Here is a 16314-nt window from a genome sequence, read left to right as displayed (position 1 = left end):
TGGTGGGAGTTAGTAAAAGCTATGGAAGTCACTCAGCAGGTTTCTTGGGAGAGATTTAAGAAATAATTTCTGGACAAGTATTACCCGAAGTACATGCAGAATCAGATGGAGCTAAAATTTCTTGAGTTGAAGCAAGGGAACATGACTGTATTGGAGTATGAGAAGAAGTTCACTGAGTTGTCAAGGTTTGTGACAAAGTATACCAGCACTGAGGAGGAAAAAGCAAAGAAATTTCAGCAAGGATTGGAGCCTTGGATCAGAGATAGGGTGGCTATGTTTGAGCTTGATACTTATGCGGGAGTAGTACAAAAAGCTGCTTTGATTGAGAATAATGGGATGCAGTCAAGGAAAGAGAGGGATAACAAGAAGAGGAAGGTTCCATTTTATGGAGAAAAGTCTGAAGCCGGAAGTTCACAAGATCGGAATGTAAAGAAGATTGGTTTCCAGAAGGGCGGAAATTTTCAAAAGAAAGGAAATTTGGGTAAAAGGTAAGAGTCGAAGGGGAACAATCAGGCAAGCCAAGGGCAAGTTGGAGAAAACAGGTTCCAGAGGCCAGAATGCAAGCATTGCGGAAGAAGGCACCTCGGAGTGTGTAATAAGCTGAGCATGACATGCTACAGGTGCAATCAGAAGGGACATTTGGCAAATGAGTGCAAGATGCCGAAGCCAGGAGTTACGTGTTACAAGTGTGGGAAGACTGGACACATGGCTAGGGAGTGCAAGGCAACCGGACCAGTCAAAGCTTTAATGAATGTGGCAAGTACCAATGCAAGCGTGCCAGCTGAGGTATTGGCATTACCTCCACCACCTACACCAACCCCTCAAGCAACAACAAGGGCATTTGATTTGAAGATGAAGGATGTTGTACAGAATTCGGAGGTGATAGCAGGTACACTTTTACTCAATAATGTCAAAGCTAAAGTATTGATTGATTCGGGAGCAACAAGATCTTTCATATCAGAATCTTTTGTTGATAAGCTTCAATGTGAGAAAATGATTATGAGTGAGGTAGTAAATGTGGTAATTACGAACCAAGAGAAGATTCCTGTGAATCAATTTTGTCCAAAGTGTGAGATTGATATTTCGGGGTATAAGTTTTCAGCCGACTTGATACTCTTCAAGTTGGGAGAGTTTGACATAATTTTAGGAATGGATTGTTTAGGAGAGAATAATGCTCAGATTAATTGTAAGACCAAGAGAGTGTACTTAAAGACGAAGAGTGGAGAGAAGGTAGTATTTAAGGGGCAGAGACAAGAGCAACTATTTCTTACAATTGTTCAGGCTAAGAAGCTACTTAGAAAAGGTTGTGAGTTGTTTCTAGCTTATGTAGTGGATTCGGAAAAAGGCAGCCCCAACATGGAAGATATCCATGTAGTTAACAAGTTCCCGGATGTGTTTCCCGACGAACTACCAGGCTTACCACCAGATCGACAAATCGAGTTCGAGATCAACCTTGCTCCAGGAACGAAACCAATTTCAGAGGCCCCATATAGGATGGCACCAGCAGAAATGAAAGAGTTGGCGAGCCAGCTACAAGAATTGTTGGATAAGGGAGTGATACGGCCAAGTGCGTCGCCATGGGGAGCACCTGTTCTGTTTGTAAAGAAGAAAGATGGGAGTATGCGTCTATGCATAGATTATCGGGAGTTGAATAAGGTAACGATCAAGAACCGCTACCCGCTACCAAGGATAGATGACCTTTTTGATCAGTTGAAGGGAGCAAAATGCTTTTCGAAGATTGACTTGAGATCGGGATACCATCAATTAAAGATCAAAGAAGAAGATGTTCCCAAGACCGCATTCAGGACTAGATATGGGCATTATGAATTCCTAGTAATGCCGTTTGGACTGACCAATGCTCCGGCCGCATTTATGGATCTGATGAATCGAGTATTTAAGAAGTATTTAGACAAGTTTGTCGTGGTATTCATTGATGACATCCTTATTTATTCTAAGTCGGAAGAAGAACATAAGCATCACCTCTGGATAACATTGGAGATACTCCGACAAGAGAAGTTGTATGCCAAGTTTACCAAATGTGAGTTTTGGTTAAAGGAAGTTCAATTTTTGGGGCATGTAATTGGAAATGAGGGAGTTAAAGTGGATCCGGCAAAGATTGAGGCAGTTATGAGTTGGGAGAGGCCAAAGACTCCTACAGAAGTGCGAAGTTTTCTAGGATTGGCCGGATACTATAGAAGATTCATCAAGGATTTCTCGAAGATCGCCACGCCATTGACCAAGTTAACCAGAAAGAATCAAAAGTTTGAATGGAGGGCAGAATGTGAAGATAGCTTTCAAGAGTTAAAGCAGAAGTTGGTAACAGCTCCGGTGTTGGTACTTCCAGATGATCAAGGGAACTTTGTAATATTCAGCGACGCTTCACATAAGGGTTTGGGTTGTGTGTTGATGCAACACAGTAAAGTGATCGCATATGCGTCAAGACAGTTGAAACCGCATGAGTTAAAGTACCCGACGCATGACTTGGAACTAGCCGTCATAGTGTTCGCACTAAAGATTTGGTGACATTACCTCTACGGAGAGAAGTGTGAAATCTACACGGATCACAAGAGTTTAAAGTACATTTTTACTCAGAAAGAGCTCAATATGAGGCAGAGGAGATGGCTGGAATTGATCAAGGACTATGACTGTTCGATAAATTACCATCCTGGAAAGGCGAATGTAGTGGCCGATGCTTTGAGTAGGAAGGAGAGACTGAATATGATGATAACATCAAAAGAGTTATCTGAAGAAATCGAAAGATTGGAATTGGAACTTTGTGCTTATGGAAAAGTCAAGGAAGTTTGTCGTGCAATGACCTTTCAGCCAACACTAGTGGAAAAGATAAAGAAGTATCAAGAAGAAGTAATGGAGAAAGAGAAGAATCAGTTATCTGGAGAGGAGATTAATACTCAAAGGGATGAGCAAGGGATACTAAGGTTTTCATCCAGAATATGGATTCCACATGTACCTGAATTAAAGAATGAGATCCTCCATGAAGCCCACAATTCAAAATTTTCAATCCACCCGGGAAGCACCAAGATGTATCGAGACTTAAAGAAGAACTTTTGGTGGCCAAATATGAAGCGAGACGTGGCAGAATGGGCTGCGAAGTGTTATACTTGTCATAAAGTGAAGGTAGAATACCAACGACCATGCGGATTAATTCAGCCTCTGAAGATTCCAGAATGGAAATGGGAAAATATCGCTATGGACTTTATAGTAGGACTACCGCGAACGAAATCCGGGCATGACGTAATATGGGTTATAGTTGATCGTCTTACGAAGTCGGCGCATTTCCTTCCAATAAATGAGAAGTTGTCACTGGACAAGTTGGTTCATCTGTATGTGCGCGAAATCGTACTAAGGCATGGAGTACCCGTATCAATAGTTTCAGACAGAGATCCCCACTTTAACTCGAGATTCTGGAAGCAATTTCAGGAATGTCTTGGCACGAAGTTGAATATGAGCACGGCGTACCACCCGCAGACTGATGGCCAGAGTGAAAGGACAATTCAAACAATTGAAGAAATGTTGCGCAATTGTGCAATCGATTTTGCAGGAAGTTGGGACGACCATTTGCCGTTGATTGAATTCTCTTATAACAACAGCTATCATTCCAGTATCGGCATGCCACCATACGAAGCTTTGTACGGGCGAAAATGTAGATCACCAACAAATTGGGATGAAGTAGGAGAAGGAAGAATTATCGGCTCGGAATTGGTACAACAGTTGCATGACACAGTCAAGTTAATTCAGAAAAGGTTGCTTGCTGCTCAAGATAGACAGAGGAAGTATGCGGATCCAACGCGTAAGGATGTTCAATTCCAAATTGGCGAAGCTGTGTTGCTGAAGGTGTCACCTAGAAAAGGGTTGATGAGATTTGGCAAGAAAGGAAAGTTAACACCTAGATACATAGGTCCTTTTGAGATTTTGAGTCAAGTAGGAAAGGTGGCCTACGAGTTGGCCTTACCACCTCAGTATCAGCATGGGCATAATGTGTTCCATGTGTCGTTGCTTAAGAAGTACAATCCTGACGCTAGCCATGTGTTAGAATATGAACCTGTAGAAATTCAGGCAGACCTGTCATTTGTGGAGCAACCGGTTAAAATACTCGACTGGCAAGTAAAAAGTCTTATAAATAAGTCGGTAAAGTTAGTGAAAGTACTTTGGAGGAACCCTAAGGTCGAAGAATCGACTTGGGAGTTAGAGTCTGATATGCGTTCCCGGTATCCTCATCTGTTCTCTTAGATTCTGGGGACAGAATCCCTTAAGGGGGAGAGGATGTTACGACCGGTATCTTCGTGTAATATTATTTGTAGATTTGGTATAATATTAAAGCCGAATGAAAATATATTCAATGATTGTACGTATGTGTGAGTGAAAATTTCTGCATTATAAATTTGCTTTATGTAGTATATGATTTTTCAAAGCAAGAATTTATTTAATTGCTTTATTTTTGATTTATAAGGAATATTCTAAGCCTTGGAAAATTTTTCTTTTAAAAGGTATTTTGTTCACAAATTTTGAAAATGATTTTATAAAGTCTCTAAAAATCCAAGTTATTTTATGGTATAAATTTTATAATTTTTGAACTTGTATTTTATTTTATAAAAATAAATCATTATAAATATTAGTTATCATATTTAGCAAATTACAAGAAAGCCCTTGCATGCAAACCACCCTCTCATTCTTTTCAAGGACAAAGAGGACAATTCCAACCCCACTAACTCTTATTTTTCTAACCAATTTCCTTCTTTACCCTTGCATACAAAATGCACCAAGTATAAGTGGAGGGATAGACTTGTCAATTCTCCTTTCCACTCAAATCTTTGTCAAATCAAATACCATAAAAACAAGCAAATGTTATGATCATTCTCATACTCCACCCACACCTCACTCTCCTCCCTCCCTTCTCCCTCCTCTCGGCTCTCCCCTCTCACTCTCGGCTAAAAGCCGAAACCCCCTCCCCATTTTTTTTCTTCAATCCTCAACCAAGCGTCCACTCTTTACACAAGTAAATGTTACTTCCCATACCATGATCACTCATATTTCAAAGAGTTTTGAGAAAATTTAAGTTTTAAAGGTTGCATGTAAAGGTTTTAGTGAAACTCAAAATACAATCTTGATTCTTATGGATTTAAGGTTATTTTTGAGAGGACTACAAGGAATGGATAAGTGCCAAGTCTTGAGAAGGAAACTCTTGATGATTAAATGGCCCTTCCCATCCATTTCATTCGGCCATGACCATATGGGAGCCGAATGAATGGTCCTTGAGATCATTCTTGTTGTTTTGCTCAAATTTTGTATGTTTATGTGATAATGACTTGAATTTTGTGGTGAAAATTTGATAAAACTCCTTGCATGCTAAGTGATCATCTATGTATAGCTCATGCTAGGCTTTCATGTCAATTTTATGGTAGAATATATGTAGAAAATGTGTTGTTTTGGTTTGCAAAACCCGAGGACATGCATGCATGTGGATTTCTCTTAGAATATTGTAAGATTTTGATCATTTGGAAAGATTTTGTTAGTGAGCCTAAATTTCAGTAGGAATAATGTGTTAATATTGATTTATGCTTCTTGTTGCATGGTAATAATTCGTGGTTATCTTTTATAAAAATATATATCTTATTGTTTCAAAAGCATGAAGATTTGTGATTGTGAAGTGTAGTCTCTTTTGTTTTGCCATAATTGTACCTTAGGTAAGGATGATCTCACCCAAGGTTATTTTGAGAATAAGGGAGTTAGTTCAGTAGATTACCATGTATAAGTCTTGGTTTAAGTATTGGGATGTTGGTAGTTGAGTTTGTCAAATCAAAACCTTGGAGAAATGAGAGTTATAGTTTCTGCAGAAAAATCAGTTTAGTACCCTGAGGTTTAGAGTGAGTTTTGAGCATGTCATTGATGTGAACTTTGAGGCCCAAACCACCAGAAGTTAGTATTGGGAGTATATAAAAGATTTTAAGAGTTGGTTGGAGGTTTGCATGTCATTTGGTTAGGTGCACAAGTAGAATAAGAAAATCTGTCCAGCAGGGGACAGTTTTGTTGCAACTTAGAAATAGGGAGATTTGACCATGTCATGGGTAGGCCCTCATTAGGCCCTATTGGGCCTTAGTTAGAGGGAGTGTCAGAGAAGTTTTTCCAGCCATAGTTCATAGGATATGAGTTAGAACCATGTGTCACAAGTTAATTCAAATCAGGGCATTTTCTGCCCAGAGAAACAGGGGAACCTTGGACTTTTAGCTTAGGCCCAAGAAGGCCCAAGCCAGGCCCTTGAGCCACATCAAGTTTGTGAGATGCCCTTAGGTCAGGAGAGTCTTGTGTAAAAGTTTTGAAGGAAAAATTGTAGTTTAAGAGTGTCTAATGCACTCAAGAAACTATAGTTGTCATTCTGAAATTTGCACCAGTGAGCACCTTCACTTATCACATAGTTTTAGAACACTTAGAAGTGAGTATTAGGTCGACCACCATAGTTTTAAGATAGTATAAGGTCAGTAGAGCAAAAGGCACAAGTGAGGGTCAATAGGTTTTGGATAATTTAGGAAAGGCACATCGAGTTAGGAAGCCAAAATTAGAAGACCTTGTCTAGTTTAGCGACCAAGTGACTTTAGATGAGAGTCGAGATCATCCAAGCCTAGTGTTGCATTATAGTATATATGGTGTTATTTGGTGTTAATATATGATATGTGAATATGTGGCTATGTGTGTACTTTTGTAATTTAAAAGTGAATATAAAATTAAGTGCGTATAGGCCTAAGTGCCATCCGTGTTTAATTTCAAGTTGTAAATAGGTTAAGTTGGTGAGAATTGTTAGGGCGAAAACACGCACTAATATTCACGCAAGTATACGCGTTCGCAAGTAATATAGAATACTTTCTAGTTCGTTCTCACAGAGACTCAGACTAATTTATTATCTAATTAAACTCACACACCAATGTATGATTACTTCTCAATGTTAAGACACTAACACTTAGAATTGTTGAATAAACATTAACTACAATTAACTACTTAATTAATCACTTAATTAACACTTCAAATTAACAATATTAAAACACTCATGAGATCACAACTTCATTACTACTTCCTTCAATAGCTATTGTTCTTACCTTTAGCATGTGACGGTGATGATATTAATCGAATAACACGAAACTAATAAAAGCCAACTTTCATTATACTAATACCATTCTACCAAACATCCACAATTAAGATAGAAGTTAAATAGTCATCAATTGTATTGAGTTCCTATATGTCTACAGAAATTGACAACACAACGATTTAAGCACAAGTTATCCCTTTTGATTACACAGGGCGAATAAAACTGTTAGAGTTACCCACTCATCATGCACACCGTACATGAACCTATGCTAGTATGGCAAGTTCTAATTCTCAAGATCCACTGTCGCTTCACAGGAGATTAACACCCTATCTTATATGTTCGCGACGCACATAAGACGAATACGCACAACCAATACTAGATATCATACAATCATCACACACTAAAGTATTAAACAATTAACTAAAGAATTCCATAGTAAATCCGTTGCAACCCCATGATCACGATTAGCCCATAATAACTCATCGTCATCATGGGTTCATATGAAATCATGATAAATAAAAACAAGAAAATAATAACTAAACTAATTATATTAAATCAGAGTACGTCACAAGAGTAAATAGGTTCAAAATATGAAAACTAGCATTCAACGTTACAAAGAAACAAGAATCACGAGAAAATATGCTTCCTCTTCGTTGCTGTGTGCTAAAACGGTCTTCTTCCTTATCTCCTTCACTCCTTGTGTAATACCACGATCCTCTATCGTGAAAATGTTTCCAAATCTACTTATATAATAGTCCCATAAAACTTAGATTACATAGAAGTGGAAGCCAAACAGAAGTAGAAGTCCTAAAAATAATTATTTAATTTCCCGACCCTGCGCGGCCGCTCAGCATAGCTGAGCGGGCGCTCAGCTTTCTGCGCGGCCGCTCAGCATAGCTGAGCGGGCGCTCAGGACCCTTCTGGAAAATTCCTGAGTTTGCTCCGTTTCTTCGCCGTAATCTGCCCATTTCTTTCCTCTTGCAATGGTGAACACATGCCAAGGCTTATTCTTGATGATTACTCCTCCGAAATGCAACTAATACCCTGAAATACATAAACACTAGAAAAACGCATCAAATACACAAAATACTTGATTTTAAGGCACCAATTTAAGCCATTTTAAGATGTTCTAAGTGGTATAAAATGCCACTTATCACACCCCCAAACTTAAATCAATGCTTGTCCTCAAGCGTCACAGACTCAAAAACAAATAAAAACATGCATGAATGCAATCTATATGAAAATGCAGTGATCCCCCTTACTACGAATAAACCAACCAAATTGCAACAACTCAAAAAATGCAGTTAGGCGACTAAAGATCAATAAACTCATGTAAACGAACATACAACCAGAAACGTGGTGTGTGCAGATGCTTAACAGATATGCTTCGGAACTAGACCAATTATTATGACCCGACTATCCTTAAGGCAATCACATGATTATACAAAGAATAAAAATTCTAGGCACAAAGTGACATACAACACTACACGAATTCTGGAGCTTATTACGGAATCATGCTTTTTATTCACAACACAAATGCTTATTTGACCGTGCAATGAGTGAGGTCCACAAAAGACTTATACAATGGTATCCATGTAGTGAGCGTTAGGTTAGCGGATCCCAGACTCTAAAAGCCTTAGGTCTCTAGGCACAAAGTCCCCTAAGAACTTAATAACTCGAATACCAAAGAGCCCACTCGTGATCAATTATGCATAAACACCACAATTTTTTTCTTTTCTTCTTTTTTTTTTCTTTTTTTTATTTATTTATTTATTTTTTTAAAAATTTTTGAGCAAGTGCGTTTCGATCCATCTTGCTCGACCCTAGACTACTCGCACAACATAGGAGCCGGCTACTAGCCATTTGACGCCTAGCCACAACTAGCAACAAATTCCATTTTTTTACTCCAATTTTTTCTTTTTCATGCCTTTATCACTAAGAACCTATTATCGAATTCTGAGCATAATAAATAGATTAACCTCGAAAACAATCAAATCATAACAATAATCTAGCCCTTAAGCATTCTCTAAGACTTAGTGAAACTACAAGTGCTTCTAGCATGCATATCAACTTACACGACTCAATATCACTTAAATGCTATCACTACACTCGCATCAATATCATAATTCAGTCGATAAATCATCGCAAAAGGGATCATGGTGAATGCATGAGCTACATGACATAATAAACACATAAAGCTAAATATAAAAAAAAACTATATGGCATAAATTATGCAACTATATGAACTAAGCTATCATAAATATGCAGCTATATGACACACACAAAATATTCCTTAACTACCACCCCCAAACATAAAATCTTCACTGTCCCCAGTGAAGGTAGTAGAAAGGAACACAGGGTATACCTACTCGGAGTCATCATCATCATCACCCTCAGTGGGTGGAGTATCAGGCGGCGGGTATGCAGAGTCCTCATCAAAAACTGGCCACTGGATATCAGCTCCAAGGCCCCGAAAAGCAGTCCCTAACGCAAGGGTGATCTCCTGAGCAAACCTGCTCTGCGTCTCGTACATGGCATCCATCCACCGTGAAAGCCTCATATACTGGGTATCAGCCATCCCAGCACCCTCCTGAGCTCTCGAAGAACCAGCCTCATCACGCCTAGGCCTAGCCATAGTAGCACCTCGTGCTGGACGCCCTCCTGGAAGACGATAACCCAGCCCATGCTCCTCGGGCTCACCACCGGTCCACTCCTGCATCCCGTTCAGAGTCCCAGAATCAATCGGAGCTGCCGGCAACTGCAACTGCTCATGAGCTGGCCAGTTCACACCTACTGCTCGGCACAGCTTCGTAACCGTGGATGCATAAGGAATGTTCATATGCTTAGCTCCCCTCAAAAACCTCAGAATTCCTTGGTAGATAAACTCACCAAGGTCCACATAGTACTCCTCATGAAGAATTCCCCACAATAACTGTGCTCTCTCCACTGTGATCTCGTGTGCATGCGAAGAAGGCAAAATATTAGCACAAATAAATGCATTCCATGCACGGGCATACCTGTTCATAGCTATCATCGGGAAGTGGCGATACTCATTAGTGCCGGACTTGAACGTCCAAACTGTGTCCGGCCTACAGAGAGTCGCACAAATCAAATCCAAGTTAAAATCCTCAGCAGTCTTCTCATTCCAGTTCTCCTCCTCGGGCTTCCTCTCTCGCTGCCCAATCACACGACGAATCGCCGCTGGGTGATAATCAACCGTCAGCCCACGAACCACAGATACCCATTCTTTTCGGCCTTTGCGTTCGCATAGAACTCGCGAACCACGCTCATCGGCACTGCTTCGGGCGACTCACAAAAAGCTATCCACCCCTTCTCTGCAATCATGGGTAGCAACTCACCATCCCTCCCCGATGGTAAAAATCCTCTCTCCTTCAGAATCGGCTTCCCCAAAAGCCTAGTGTACTCCTCCTCCGCAGCTCTGTCAGTCAACCGAGGCCTTGCAGCAGTACCCCTTGATGAATCAGCAGTAGGGACTGTGCTGCTACTATCGATAGTTCGTGCTCTCTTGGGTGCCATTGAATCTTGAATAAAAGTGTTTAAGAACTGAGTTTTTGTACTTGGGAGAGAGTTTAAGTGTAGGAAGTTTGTGGGAGATATGTAGGATAGGTGTATGTATATTAGATTAGGAGTGGGGTTGAGGGATGAAATCATGGGGTATTAGGAAAAGAAGTCGTGGGTTTATGGGCTGTGTTTGTTTTTTTTTTTTTCTGATTTTTTTGGTTTTTTTTCTGAACTTAAAAAAAATTCTGGCAGTTGACCCCTGAGCGGTCGCTGAGCAAAGCTGAGCGGGCGCTCAGCTTGCTGAGCGGTCGCTCAGCAGAGCTGAGCGGGCGCTCAGGGGGTCACTGGAAAAAAAAATTTCAGTCCCGTTTTTCTGATTTTTTTTATGTTTTTGGATAGGTTATTAACTTCTAAGGGTTCCTGTAACAACAACTCATGGGTTGCCTCCCACGCAGCGCTTCTTTTTCGTCATTAGCTTGACGTTGCGTACCTTTCTCACGTAGTCAATAAAATGGCACTAACCACTTCTCTGTTTGCCCTATCCCCATAGTAGTGCTTCAAACGCTGACCGTTAACCTTGAATGCTTGGTCCGGATCATTCTCAAAAATTTCCACCGCTCCATGTGGAAACACAGTTTTGACAATAAAAGGTCCAGACCACCTCGATTTCAACTTCCCAGGAAAAAGTCGGAGACGAGAGTTGAATAAGAGAACTTGTTGCCCTGGCACGAATAACTTAGAATGTAGCTTCCTATCGTGCCACCTCTTCACCTTTTCCTTATACATTTTGTTATTCTCGTATGCTTGAAGTCGAAATTCATCAAGTTCATTAAGTTGAAGCATTCTTTTCTTACCAGCTGCATCTAAATCCAGGTTCAACTTTTTCAACGCCCAGTAGGCCTTATGCTCAAGCTCCGCAGGTAAATGACATCCCTTACCGTACACCAACTGAAATGGGGACATACCAAGTGGAGTTTTGTATGCTGTTCTGTAAGCCCAAACAGCTTCATCGAGCTTTAAAGACCAATCCTTCCTGGACGGACAAACAACCTTCTCTAGAATGCACTTGATTTCTCTGTTAGACACTTCTGCTTGACCATTTGTTTGCGGATGATAGGCAGTAGCAACTCGATGATTCACATTATAACGCTGCATCATAAAAGTGAACTTACGGTTGCAGAAATGCGACCCCTCATCACTTATGATTACACGAGGTGTTCCAAACCTTGTGAAAATTTGCTTATGAAGAAAATTCAGCACTGCCTTTGCATCATTTGTCGGTAAAGCTTTGACTTCTACCCATTTTGAGACATAATCGACTGCCAGCAAGATGTACTGATTATTGCAGGACGAGACAAAAGGCCCCATGAAATCGATTCCCCAAACATCAAAGACCTCGACTTCAAGCATCACATTTAACGACATCTCATCCTTTCTCGTCAAATTTCCCACTCTTTGGCAACGATCACACCTTAAAAAAAACTGATGAGCATCCTTAAACAAAGTAGGCCATAAAAAACCTGCTTGCAGAATACGAGCTGCCGTCTTCTCACCACCATAGTGTCCACCATAAACCGTGGAGTGGCAGTCTCGTAATAACCCCTCCGTCTCACAGAACGGGATACATCTCCTGATGATCTGGTCAGCTCCCTGTCTAAACAAATATGGTTCATCCCACATATACCACTTCACCTCATGCAGAAACTTATTCTTTTGAGCGGAGGTCAAATTAGGAGGCATTATATTGCTAACGAGATAGTTTACAATATCTGCAAACCATGGTTCTTCCTCCTGAACTGCAAACAACTGCTCATCCGGAAAAGATTCATTGATTAATGTCCTATCTTGTGAAGTAGAATCGGGATTCTCCAACCTAGAGAGATGGTTAGCTACTTGATTCTCAGTACCTTTTCGATCCTTAATCTCTAACTCAAATTCCTGAAGTAAGAGCACCCAACGAATGAGTCTCGGCTTCGAATCCTTCCTGGAAACCAGATAGCGAATGACCGCATGATCAGTGAATACTGTTACTTTAGTACCAAGCAGATAAGATCGAAATTTCTCGAAACCAAAGACTATAGCCAAGAGCTCCTTCTCCGTAGTGGTGTAGTTCATTTAGGCCCCATTTAAGGTCTTACTCACATAGTAGACCACATGAAAGAGATTATTCTTGCGCTGTCCCAGAACTGCACCTATCGCATAATCACTCGCATCACACATCATCTCAAACGGCTTTGTCCAGTCTGGTGCTGTAATAACTGGTGCAGTGATCAAACTCTTCTTGAGAGTCTCGAATGCCGCCAAACATTCATCATCAAATTTGAAAGGCACATCTTTCTCAAGCAAATTGCACAACGGCTTAGATATCTTTGAAAAGTCCTTGATGAATCGCCGATAAAAACCCGCATGACCAAGAAAACTACGGATTCCTTTCACAGAAATAGGTGGTGGAAGATTTTCAATGACTCCCACCTTGGCCTTGTCCACCTCCAGACCCTTGCTAGAGACCTTATGCCCAAGTATAATGCCTTCACGCACCATAAAATGACATTTCTCCCAATTGAGCACCAAATTAGTTTCCACGCACCTTTTGAGTACGACGCGAAGATTATTCAAACATTCATCATACGAATGTCCAAAGACGGAGAAGTCGTCTATGAACACCTCGACATTATTTCCAACCATGTCAGAGAATATAGCCATCATACATCTCTAAAAAGTGGCTGGGGCGCCACATAACCCAAACGAAACTCTGCGAAAAGCAAACGTGCCAGATGGACAAGTGAAGGTAGTCTTTTCCTGATCCTCTGGTGCAATACAAATCTGATTATACCCAGAATAGCCATCCAGAAGACAAAAATACTCGTGACCAGCCAACCTGTCAAGCATCTGATCAATGAACGGAAGAGGGAAGTGGTCTTTCCTCGTGGCTTTGTTCAACTTTCGATAATCCATGCATACTCTCCATCCTGTAACTGTTCGAGTGGGGATGAGCTCATTCTTTTCATTTGCTACCACAGTGATACCTCCTTTCTTAGGTACACATTATACGGGGCTCACCCACGAATTGTCAGAAATAGGATAAATGATGCCTGCATCCCGCCATTTCAGAATTTCTTTCTTCACCACCTCCTTCATGATAGGATTCAGTCTGCGCTGCTGTTCAACAGTCGGCTTACTACCTTCCTCTAGCAGAATTTTATGCATACAATATGAAGGACTTATCCCCTTGATGTCTGCTATGGTCCATCCAATAGCCGATTTGAATTCTCTCAAAATCTGTAAGAGCTTGTCTTCCTCACTACCTGAAAGGTCAGATGCAATAATAACAGGTAAAGTAGATGCATCACCTAAAAAAACATACCTCAAGTGTTCAGGTAATGGCTTGAGCTCCAAGGTAGGTGCTTCCTCTATTGATGGTTTGAGCTTTCCTTCAGCATTCTTGAGGTCAGAAGTACCAAGAGATTCAAACGGCATGTCCAACTTTCACTTCCAGGGAGAAGCGTTCAAATATTGTAATTGATCGTTGCCATCTTCATAATCACTGTCAAAATCCCCCACTAAGGCCTTTTCCAATTCATCAGACATTAGCATGCGATCGAGTTCCGAAGTAACCGCAGAATCAATCACATCCACTTTTAAGCACTCTTCATCTTCGGTAGGGAATTTCATTGCCTTGAATACGTTGAAGGTCACATCCTGATCTTGTACCCGCATAGTAAGTTCACCTTTTTGCACATCTATCAAGGTACGGCCAGTAGCCAAGAAAGGTCTTCCCAAGATTATGGGAATCTTCTTATCTTCCTCAAAATCCAGAATAACAAAATCTGCAGGAAAGAAGAGCTTATCCACCTTGACTAGCATATCCTCCACTATGCCCCTTGGGTAAGTAATAGAATGATCAGCCAATTGTAGAGACATGTATGTGGGCTTTGGATCAGGCAAATCCAACTTTTTAAAGATCGACAACGGCATCAGATTGATGCTTGCTCCCAAATCACAAAGGCACTTGTCAAAAGTCAACTTGCCAATGGTGCAAGGAATGGTGAAGCTACCTGGATCTTTCAGTTTTGGCGGTAACTTTTGCTACAGAACAGTGCTGCATTCTTCCGTGAGAGCAATGGTCTCTAGGTCATCCAGTTTCACCTTCCTTGAAAGAATACTCTTCATAAACTTCGCATAACTAGGCATTTGCTCCAGAGCCTCAGCGAAAGGTATATTGATGTGAAGTTTCTTGAACACCTCCAGAAACTTACCGAACTGTCTATCCAGCTTTTGTTGCTGCAATCTCTTAGGAAAAAGTGGTGGAGGATAGAGCTGTTTCTCCCCTGTATTACCCTCAGGCAGAGTGTGTTCAACAGTAGTCTTCCTTGGTTCCGCCGCTTTCTCCTTTTGCTTAGCTTATTCATCTCCAATTTCAGCTTCTCCTTCTTTTGCCTTTTCAGCATCAGGAACTTTTCCAGACCTTAAGGTAATAGCCTTGACTTGCTCTTTAGCTTCCTTCCTGCCTGGTACTTCCGTGTCACTGGGAAGAGTTCCAGGTTGACGATTGAGCACTGTATTGGCTAATTGACCGATTTGATTTTCCAAGGTCTTGATAGAAACTGCCTGACTCTTGCATAACAACTTAAGTTCCTCAAAATCAGCAATAGTATATGCAGCTGCACTTCCCTGTTGAGGATATGATTGCCTTTGAGCATACTGCTATGGTTGCTGGAATCCAGGTGGGTTAAACTGTTTACTCACGCCTTGCTGATATGGTGGCTGAATAGCATTCTGATTATTCCCCCAGCTGAAATTTGGATGATTTCTGTTATTAGGATGATAGGTAGCTAGCACAGGCTGCTGTTGTCGCTGATAATTATTCACATACTGAACAGATTCGTTGACAAGAGAACACTGATCCGTAGCATGAGAACCTGCACAAAGCTCACAAACCATAGCTATTTGATTAACTCCATATGTAGCCAGAGAATCAACCTTCATTGACAGTGCTTGAAGCTGTGCTGCAATAGCGGTGGCTGCATCGACTTCCAGAATACCTGCTACCTTACCAGGCATCATCCTCTGAGTTGGGTTTTGATGCTCATTTGCAGCCATAGTCTCGATAAGATTATAAGCCTCAGTATAGCTTTTAGCCCATAAGGCGCCTCCAGCTGCTGCATCGAGCATGGGCCGAGATTGGTCCCCCAAACCATTATAGAAACCAGTGATCACCATCCAATCGGGCATTCCATGATGTGGACACTTTCTCAACATTTCCTTGTATCGTTCCCAAGCTTCGCACATAGATTCTGTAGGTTGCTGCATAAACTGAGTAAGAGCACTCCTCATAGCAGCAGTCTTTGCCATCGGATAAAACTTCACCAGAAACTTTTGCGCAAGATCTTGCCATGTAGTGATGGACCCAGCTGGTTCAGAATGTAGCCAGTCCTTAGCTTTGTCCCTCAGTGAGAATGGGAAAAGCCTGAGCTTGATAGCCTCATCAGTCACGCCATTATACTTAAAAGTGCTGCAGATATCGATAAAATTCCTTATGTGCATGTTGGGGTCTTCAGTCGCTGCTCCTCCAAAAGAAACAGAATTCTGTACCATCTGAATAGTGCCCGGCTTGATTTCAAAGGTGTTAGCTTGAATAGCCGGATGAAGAATGCTTGACTGAATGTCATCAATTTTTGGCCGAGAAAAATCCATAA

General features: G+C 41.1%; 1 non-coding gene across 1 annotated transcript; it reads left to right on the top strand.

Moving 5' to 3' along the window:
• Nucleotides 1-15848: 15848 nt before the first annotated feature.
• LOC141669313 (small nucleolar RNA R71) lies at nt 15849-15955 on the top strand. Its single transcript, XR_012553600.1, has one exon. It is a non-coding gene; the product is annotated as a small nucleolar RNA R71 (small nucleolar RNA).
• Nucleotides 15956-16314: the final 359 nt, after the last annotated feature.

This window comes from Apium graveolens, chromosome 6 (genome assembly GCF_009905375.1).
Source record: "Apium graveolens cultivar Ventura chromosome 6, ASM990537v1, whole genome shotgun sequence".
In the NCBI taxonomy this organism is placed as follows: Eukaryota; Viridiplantae; Streptophyta; class Magnoliopsida; order Apiales; family Apiaceae; genus Apium; species Apium graveolens.
The sequence above is the reverse complement of the archived record's forward strand: the minus strand, read 5'-3'. Positions and strand labels throughout refer to the sequence as shown.